Below are 10132 nucleotides of genomic sequence, written 5' to 3'. Positions count from 1 at the left end.
AGTCGCAATGTCGTAATGAAACTTACTGCATTCAAAGTATTCAAAGTATTCATTCTGCTTTTACCACAGTACTTGTACTATTACATTGGGTTGTGTATGGTAGTTAAAAAAATGTGTTATCTTTTTCATGGACTGATTATAACTTACATTTTTAATAATTTCAGGTTTTACTAATTTCCGTTCCTGTAAAATATGAACCTAATTGTCGGGACTGTATGATGAGAAGTTTATTTCTGTAAAGACAAAACGTGAGGTGGCAGAGAGATTCTTTTTAAATGAAGTGCTCATGCACTTTAGAGACAGTAGGGGGCGTTAGTGAGCTTTAAACGACAGACATCAATCAATGCATTTGATTTTAATTTGGAAACATTTGTAATAATTGATTATTAGATTGTGAAATAACAAAAAAATAAAATAAAATAATATACCAAGGCTCACTTTGCTCCCTGCTGCAGTCAGACTTTCTCAGAGCTGTGATGGGACATTGACCTTTGGGTGTGAGGGTGAGGGGTCAAGGGTCACTGAAAGGGTGGTGGGGCGAGAGCCATGTTCCTCTGCATCAGTCAGGTGTCATGGCATGTTTTGTTCATCACAGCGACTGAGAACTTTATTGTAAACTGTTACTAAACCTTTTTTTGAACAATGGTTTTCACCTCAGCCACAAATGAATGTAACCAGTATAATCTGTTGAGTTTTAAGCCCAAGAGTACGACAACGAACACATTTACACCATCTCCCTCGTATTTGTTGAACCCGTCCGAGCAAAGAGACACAGTCCATTGATGTGACAGGACAGTTTGACAGACAAAGAAAAGCAAAGTAGAAAGATCAAGACTTCCGTGTAACGTCGGGGTCTTTACGACGCGGACACGTTGAATAGATGTCAGCGAGTGTGACCTGATGAAAGAAAAGCTCTCTCTCTCTTTCAGTTTCCCCGCCATCTTTATTCATTCCCCGCCGTCTCCACGACGACCTGCAAAGCAGCATCCCAGCTGTGTTTGTCTGTGTGGAATGTAAAAACCAGAGGAGGCTGAAACCAGACACTCACTAATGTAAATATCTAATCTCAGAAAAGATGCTCCGACCTCCAGTACCTGACTGAGATATGTCATGTTGTGTGTGTGTGTGTGTATTAAATATTGAGGGTTTTGGAGATTTGAATATCGCTGACTTGTCTGAAGCTTCACTTTTCATCAGCTGGTCAGTCGCTGCTTTTTAATCTCTCCAGCTTTGGAGGTGGAGGGTCTGAGGTCAAGTCAGATCAGCGGGAGGTGGGGCAAGGGTGTCAGTCTTCGCTCAATTGCACACACACACACGCACACATACACACACACACACACACACTCAGTTCTCTCTGACTTCAGAGGACATTATATTGACCCACATTGATTTTCTTGAGACCTACTCTAACCTTCACACTAACCACAACCTGAACCTATATCCTTACACTAACTTTAAAACTTTTGAAGTTTCCAGTTTGGCGTTTTGTCGAACATCATTTGAAACCAGAAGTAACCATATTTGGAGGAGCCAGGGGTGGGGCCTAACTGAGAGAGGGAGGACACTATCCGCCCACACCTGCAACCGTTGGACGGTTACCCGCTGTCATTCACACTGTATCCACGCCCCGATGCAAGTAGAGCTTTATCATGTATTTGACACTAAATGGATCATAATTTACAAAATGAACATCACGATGTGTCGAAGACGACTTGAAACTAGAGATTGAGACACAAACTTAAACTAAAAACTTTACTGACGTTATAAATCGAATGAGAAGTAGAGTCATTTTCTCACAGACTTCTATAGAAATATCGCTCTGTACAGTTAATGCAGAAAACATGAATAATATCTGTCTTTGTGCTTTCACTGTGTCTCATTGACACACACACACACACACACACACACACACACACACAGTCATAAGGAACAGGGTTCAGAGCAGCGGTGCTCTGTGGTTGTAATTAGTGTGTTAGAGTTATGAGTTATGGTACCAGAGCTCGATATATAAGCCCAGCTGTCAGACCCCGGTGCGGCTCCTTCTTAACCTCGAGCCATAACACAGACACAGAGGGACACGATGTGACTGACCCACATTGTTGCTCCTGCAGCTCAAACAGACGCACAATTGTGAGGAAAATCTGTTTTTTTTTTGCAGAACGAGCCACAAACGTCAAAATCTGACGTCAACCCCGCACATCAAAACGACACCACACCCGGTCACATTATACGGTGGATATTTCTCTACTCTGATTGGCTGGGAGACGTGGATTAACTTCTGATTCAGGTTTTTTTTTTTATTGCAAAGTGATGCACCATTAAATTGTAACGGGCTGCTCCTCAAGCAGACGGAGAACAAAGAGGGTTGGATGTACGCAGAAAGACGCAGGTAGTCAAGATGTTCCAGGCGTGTGAGTATATGGAGACAGAATGCTTGTGTGGAAAGAAATTTGAAAATGTAGTAAAGTGGACGTAGCCTGAGTTCTGGTGGAGAAGTCTGAGCCAAAACACAAATGCAGAAGAACCAGGAGGTCACCAGGAAACACCCAGTTCTCACAATCCCAACACTTCCATTGTTTAGTCTGGTGCTGTTGTCATGATTTATTGGCAGCAAGTGAACCCTCCTCTCTTCCACACTTTGTCTGAACTCGTTGTTTTGACTAAATCATGTGACTGCAAACATGCTCAACGATCTGCCGTCCTCTCCCTTCGGCCTCTGTGACACAGTTTCATGCCACAAACTAGAACAGTTTGGCCAAAAACTCGAATTAAATTCAATCAAGCTGCACTAAACTGGACACACTGATGGATATCAGTCCTCTAAATGTTTCTGATCTGGGGAAATCTGTGAAAATCCCAAAAGACGCATTGTCAAGAAAGCAAAATAAAAAATCCTGGATCCTCCCCTTGGTCCAGAAAATGTAATGGGTTATTTCTTGGCTCATGTCTCATCCTTCCACCAAGTTTCGTGGAAATGTGTCGTGTAGTTTTTACGTAATCCTGCCGACAAGAATCAAACAAAACAACAAGCGAGTGGTCGGGGTGACAACATAACCTCCTTGGCAAAGGTAACAGACACGAGTGATCAGAGAAAACAAGAAACGATTGCATAACCTCCTCACATAACCAGTCAGTGTCCTGCTCCTCAGCCCGAGGAAGCTGCACATCTCACATTCATCTCTCAGAAACACACAGCTGCTGCTATCGCTCCGGGGCAGAGCGAGTGGCAGCGACGGCGAGTGAGAGCGAGCAGAAGTGAAACGATGTCCAGTGTGACACTCCACACTCGCCTCTGTTATGGAGATGATGCGTCTGTTTTGGTTACAGACTCTGCCACTAATTTACTGAATGGTCTCTCGGCGTCTCCGTGTGCATCTAAAGAAATTTAAAAGAAGATTTCACAAAACAGTTACTACAGATTATTATTATTATTATTAGGCTACTGTAGATTTTCATAACCTGAGAAGTTCAATGATTTCTCGAAATGACTCGAGAGGAAACAGAAAGAGTTTGGAGAGGTGCTGCATGAACACGATTAGCTAGGATTTCTCAAAAGCGCTGACTTGTCTTGACACATGTGACATTTCAATAGAATCTGGGGGAAAGACATATTCTATTCAAGAAATTACATTTTCAAATAAACACATTTCTTTGTCCGTTTAGTTTTAAAGCCACTAATTGAGACTCTTTGCCTCAAGGCTGATCCTGCCCTCGTCAGATGTCCAGGTTTCCACTGCACCACGTGTTGTTTTAACACTTTATTATCTGGACGGGCTGTGTGACGTCAACGCTTTAACACTGCGTGTGGAAAACAGTCGGAGATCTTGTCTGGAGGTCTGATCTGTTCTAGACCGTTCACTGCTCTCGGTCATGTTCGCCGCTGAAGTCGAACAAACTGCAGCGGAGCCACTTCACTGACACTGGGAGCAAAAAGAAAATAGATTGTATAACTGTGCTGTGGTTTCTCCTCTGCTCCCTCTTCAGCATATTCCCTGAGTGCAGCGGAGAGAAAGGCCGCCTTTGTTTGGTTATATTAAGTCACTAATCTGTGGAGTCAACAGACGGAGGGTTTCTCTGCCCCTGCGGTTCTGCGGCGGCGGCCCTGTTTGGGTGATGGCTGCCATGGGGCTGCTCGTAAATGTCTTTATGGTTTTCCTCTAATTCTCTTCTTCCCAAGCCCAAGCCAGTGTGTGTGTGTGTGTGTGTGTGTGTGTGTGTGTGTGTAACTGATGCATATCTGCAGCTTTAAATGAGAGGGTCTCTCCTCTGGTGGGATTTTGACCTAAAGCAAATTACAGCAGCCAATAGAGAAGAAAGACGAACACAAGGAAACTATTTAAAACTTGTTTTCATTCAACATTGTCGTGTTGATCCAGTCAGGTAAAACAGAGCTACGTAATAAATAATGTATAAGTTGTGACCAGGTACTGGTAACCATCCGACAGTAGAGACCACGAACCACAGATTGTAAATACAGATGAACGACACGTCTCCACTCCCTCCTGTTGCATAAAAATGAAGCTAAAACATCCTGGGTACAGGCGTCGCCATCTATTAAAGTCATTTGGAGTCTAAACAGTGATCATAGTGTGGAGCTGCGGTATCCAGGTCCTGCCAATACGTGCACGACCAATGGTCTAAGCTCTCAATCACTCTGTTTTTATAGCATCGAATTAAGACGAGAACAAACAATCTCAGAGAGAATTTTACTGACTTTTTAGTTTGGTCCATTTCATATGTCTTCTGACAAAGACGGGGCGAGGTTAATGATCTGTGCTGCACCCGGCCACCAGGGGGCGATCAAGATTATTTGGCTTCACTTCGAGGAGGCTGTTGATCATCTTGATGAACTTGGTTTGAACCAGGTGAGACTTTGAGCGGGGATCACGTCGGCAGCTGATTAATTCACAGTTCACGTCCAGGCTCGTTCCGCAGAGTGTGAGAGCGAGGTGGAAGTTAAACATGTGGAGGTTGAGATGATGGATGAGTGAACGACTCTTTTTTTATTTACCTGCAACCAGTGATTGTTATTAACTAAAACTTCCCTTTCACCTTCAACACAGTGTTTCAGTTGTTAACGCTATCGTGTGACGTCTGCGGTGACTTGTTCTGAGTGTCGGTAGCAAACTCTGGGTTTTTCTTTGAAACAGCTGAAGTCGAAAGTGACGCTCATCAGCGAGATTCACCAAAAAACTGTCAATCTGTGGGCAGGGAAACCAAAACGGTGAGCTGAGAGATAATCAAATGTTTTGTAGAGAACTGCGTAAATATCTTTTATAGACAAGCAGCTTTGTGATCGACCGGTAGATTGAAAGTTCGATCGCAGCTGTGAAGTGTAATTAAAAGCAGAGTATAGTAAATAAAGTAAAAACATTTTGTCAGTGAACGTGATCCCCAGTGTTCTTCTGTTCAGACATTTTGGTTTTATTCAAATTTAAAAAAAACTCTTTTTTATTAAAGAATGTGATTATTTATAAATACAAGTAGTTCATATGAACAGGCACCTTTGTGATGGTTTGATGAAAAATCCTCTTTGTGTTTAACTATTTTCTCCCTTTCTGTTTCTATCCCTCTATCTCTCCACCAAACCTTATCCCTCTCTCAATCTCAGCCCTGAAACCCTCTCACAGTCCTGTGACGTCTTGTGGTCGCCGGTTCAAAGCGTTCGCCAGTCGCGTTCCCAGTTTAAGGAGAATTCATGTGGTTGGGCCATTGGTGGTTTCCACAGGGGAAACATTTTCATATTAACTGATAAACCCTCTCAATAAGTGGAGCACACTGTGCAGACTGTGTGTTTTGTGCACATGCGTGTTGCCTGTCGCCGCATGTTCATGCACACAGGAGAGGAATGGTTCATGAAACCATATGCGGTTCTGGAAGAGGCCACCCACTCAGAAACTTGCGGACTGGGCTTTTCCCAAGACTCGCGCCCGGGCCAAACTTTATCCCGGGCCAGTTTGAACGGCTCCGTCCTGGTCCTGGGAACACGCTGTACCTGCGCTAATGAACACTAATGTGTTTTCTCAAGTTGTTTTCACAAGTTCTCCCAACGCTAGTTAGTTATGGACTTATTTTAAAATGCTATGGAACCATGTTTGGTTTCAGCACCGCCCTGATTCACGGCCATTCATTTTCACAGAGCTGCAGTAGAGACTCTCTTTTCTTTTCCTCACTAAGTTTTCTACGTTCACACAGTGTGTTAACGTCTATCTATCTATCTATCTATCTATCTATCTATCTATCTATCTATCTTGTCCACTTGTCACTTGATTGTTGTCTGCTCTATGTGTGTTGGTTGTTTGTTTATCTCACGACAATGGTTTCTATGTTCTCAGGCCCGTCTCAATTACAGCCTGACTGATTTGGATGTTTTGCAGCTGATACCGAGTAAAACATTTACGATACTAATATATTAGTCGATAGATTAAAAAAAAATAAAAAAATGTTGTCAATGATCCTGAAGAACAATAAATGTCTCAGGTTCTAATCTGAATCTAAATGAGACCACAGTTCTGAGTCACATGACACTGTAATTATCAGATTTGGTGCAGACGTGGAAGCATTATTGTGGTTGTTGACAGTTTTCTGCACGAAGCCTCAGTGATGTTTGACCCTGACTCACTGCAGCCATCCCTGTTATCTGAGGGTCAACGACTCTCACCCTCTGTAATTTGTAAACCTGGGTGTGTGTATGTGTGTGTGTTCCTGATGTGCACCGCTCCCATGCTTCAAACCATCCATTTCCCAGGAAGTCTCTATCTCTCTGTCCCATCAGCTCTGAGTCACAGAGCTGCTTGTTCACACCAAAGGTCTGAGTGAAGCTCGGGGGCCGTGTGGTGCTTCATCACCGCGTCCTGAGTTCCAGACCCTCCCCTCAGGCGACAGCTGGACCATGCAGGGCAGCGGCCCACCTGAGTGCAGCCTCTGGCCACACGTCTTCGCCGGGGAAGACCTCGCTGAGATTAGAGATTAAACCGGGACAAAGAAAAGAGCAAAACAGGTCAAAAACAGAGAAACTAGAGACGTTTTCAGACATGAACTCTGAACAATTGCTTCTGGATATTTTCCGGAGTTTGATTTTCACAAATGCAGCAGAAGATTGTTCGGATCGAGGGGCGAACATGCTCTCTGCGTACAGTGATGGCCGAAATCGTCAAAACCTATTTTTTCTTGTCTCCTACATGAACGACTCCGACTTTTCATCCTGAGATATTTATATTTTTAATTTGTTTGTTTTTCACTTTAGCATCAGTCTGGTGTTGGAGCTGTCATCACTCACCGGCTCACTCCGACGTTCACCCAGTCAAGGTGGCTGGCAGATAAATCCCCAGGAGATCGTCTGCAGCAGCTGACTCTGATGTTTGCGTTCTTAAACACGGCCCCTGTGGATAATTTCAGGAGATTATCCGGAGTTCAGTGCAGCTTCACTGCAACAAGACTCAGGGTGAATAAATAATAAAGTCTCTGTCTCTGCCTCCTCCTCCTCCTCCCTTTCTTTCATTCTCTCCTCCTTCACCTCTCAGACCACCAAGGCTCCTTTTCATCTTCGGGAAAAGCATGAGACTTTGACAAGTTCACTTAAGCCTCAAAGCGAATCGAGCGAGGCTCCATTAGCGAGGGATGAGAGATGTTTGCCGAGGGGAGTGAGGGTGGGAGGTGGCTGAAAACACAAGTCTTGGCAGGATGTTACTTTCTCTGAGCTGTTTTGTCAACAGGTGAAGACGCGATCGCAAACTCGACTTGTATTGTTCTTGTTTAAATCTTCTCGCCGCCGCCCGACCTCTGGACAGAGCGGACGTCTTAAGGAGAAAAAAAGAACAGGAGGTTGTCAGAGCAGACGATTGTGTGTTGATGTGACAACACAAGTCTCTTGTCTGTTTGAATCTTTGTTTGACATGGTTTAAACCAAGTAATACCCATAATTCCTTTTGTCTGACCAAGTGTGAAAAGGAGAAAAAGGAATGATACCTTGATTTCGAATCTTTTTTTTCTTGAAGAGCCAGAGACCAATTTAGAATAACTCACTGTAAAAAATCTGAATCAAGGTTATGTTTTTTTAATTTGTTGGGTTTTTTTGTCAGCGGGATTAAAGAAAAACTACTGGAAGAGTTAAAGTGAAACTTGGTGGAAGGATGGTTTCTTTAAGAATGCGAGATAAAGCATTTCATAAATCATGTAATAATCATGCACATATTGGAGAGTGAAATCTATGAGTGTGTGCAGAAGTGTTTGATTTAAGGACGCAGCAGGAGATCTTCCAGGACGCTGATATCGGCCCTTGTTGCCAAAAGCTCTTGAATCACGTCGTCTTTCCCGAGTCGACGTCTTCATCGGCTTATCGAGTTATTTACATTCTTCCGGTCGAGGGAAACGTGTGGAGGAGCAACTGACTCAGACATTTACGTTCTCACATGCAGCCCCTCCGTCAGAACATCCGAAGTTCAGGGCAGCTCGGAAAGCAGCATCAAACAAACTCTGTGTGAGCAGTTGAACTTTTGGGTCCTCTGGCCTAAATCAACTTACACGAGGAGAGAGGTAGAATTTAGTTTTCCTCTAATGCGCAAAGAAAATTATAGCCTCAATAAATTCAAATCGTCAAGGGCAGCCGTAAAACAGCAACAGATGTTTGAAAGTGAAGACGTTGAGCGGAGAGATGAGAGGGGAATTAAAGGGGAGATACATTTTGGAGGGAGGAGAAGAAGATAGAGAGAGAGGAAGAAAGAGCAGATGATGGAGAGGAGAAGATGAAGAACTGTCAGTACTGTGGATATACCTGATAAACTCCAGGAGATTTCACCTCTGGGTCGAGGGGAGCATGTTTCCATATAAGCAGTAGATTTGTAGTCAAATCAGGAAGAGCCTGAACCGGTAGTGATAAACTAATAACTGAGAAATAACTGAGACACAAATCAAAAAAACCAAAGTCAAGGAAAGAGTCGTAGGAAAGATCCATAAAATCAAAACGTTTCCATGTCTCGTGTCAAGGTGTGAAAACTGGATTCCACTTCAGGTTTCAACCAGTTTTCTGAAGACAGAAAAAAGGTTCACATTTTAAAAACACTTCTTTATATATGAAGTTCATTCCACGAGGAAGAGAGGAGAGAGAGTCAGAAGCAAAACACTCAACACAATCAAACATGGCCGACAGGCGACCCGTGCCAAGTGAGTAAAACTTAAATACATCAGCGGTCAGTCGATCGTCAATCGTCTCATTTTAAGAATCACTTTTCTTGCAGTAAAAATGTCTTTGCTGTCATGAGATGAGTTTTTTTTTTTTTATTCGTGAATTGTCACATGGGCCGTCACTGGTTGGAAACATCCCGGAGGCCGGAGGTTCCCCTGCCTGACTTCACCGCCTGCAGACATGAACACACTTTACAACGGTTCCTCAGACGTCTCCTGCTCTTAAATTCTCCCCGGGCTGAGGAGACAGAGAAACACTTTGCTCTTCACTTCCCCGACGTCTGATCCCACATACTCTGCTTCACTGGACGGAGGAGAAGACAAAAGACACAACTGGGTGAGAGAGCAAGGTGAAGAAAGAAAGAGAGAGAGAGAGAGAGAGAGAGAGCACTGGAACTGTGCCAACATGAAAACAACACAGAAATCCACCGCTGCCAAGATAGAAACCTTTTTGTTTTTGAAGTCAGGGATGATTCCTCGCCTCAAACCCTGGATTTAAGTTGTGATGCTCTTATTATGTATCGTGATGAGAGAAGGGCGAAGAGCAGGAGGGGAGAGCGATATGAGTTCCTGTTGAGGAGGACAGCCGTATCAAAGCCAGTTGGCAAATATGATTTGTGACGGGACCTGCAGAACGTCCGTGAAGAGCGATATCTCCGCACGAAAGTGGTCGCGCTTTGATCTCGGTTGAGGAGCGGCTGACAAGATGCCTGCAAGATGTTACAAATCAAAGAGGAGGTTAGAGGAGAGGGAGGCTGAACGACTTCATATTCTCCTTCAAATGTTTTGATGTCTTAGGCTAAAGCATGTCTGAAACTCTCATGCCAGGAATGAAATGTGAAATTAGATTGAAGCGAGAGGAAAGGGCAAATAATAAAAAACATGCACAAGTAGAAAAACGTGTGTGTGTGTGTGTGTGTGTGCACGTGCAGCGTTCACAGGATATGGA

The 10132-nt window shown here is 43.7% G+C and overlaps 1 long non-coding RNA gene across 1 annotated transcript; it reads right to left on the bottom strand.

Moving 5' to 3' along the window:
* Positions 1-4332: 4332 nt before the first annotated feature.
* On the bottom strand, positions 4333-9125 carry LOC138411171 (uncharacterized). The gene is made up of 2 exons (XR_011243832.1): positions 7280-9125; positions 4333-6956 (listed from the first exon to the last, which is right to left on the bottom strand). It is a non-coding gene; the product is annotated as an uncharacterized lncRNA (long non-coding RNA).
* Positions 9126-10132: the final 1007 nt, after the last annotated feature.

This window comes from Paralichthys olivaceus, chromosome 8, assembly GCF_024713975.1.
Source record: "Paralichthys olivaceus isolate ysfri-2021 chromosome 8, ASM2471397v2, whole genome shotgun sequence".
In the NCBI taxonomy this organism is placed as follows: domain Eukaryota; kingdom Metazoa; phylum Chordata; class Actinopteri; order Pleuronectiformes; family Paralichthyidae; genus Paralichthys; species Paralichthys olivaceus.
This window is presented reverse-complemented; position numbering and strand designations above follow the sequence as displayed.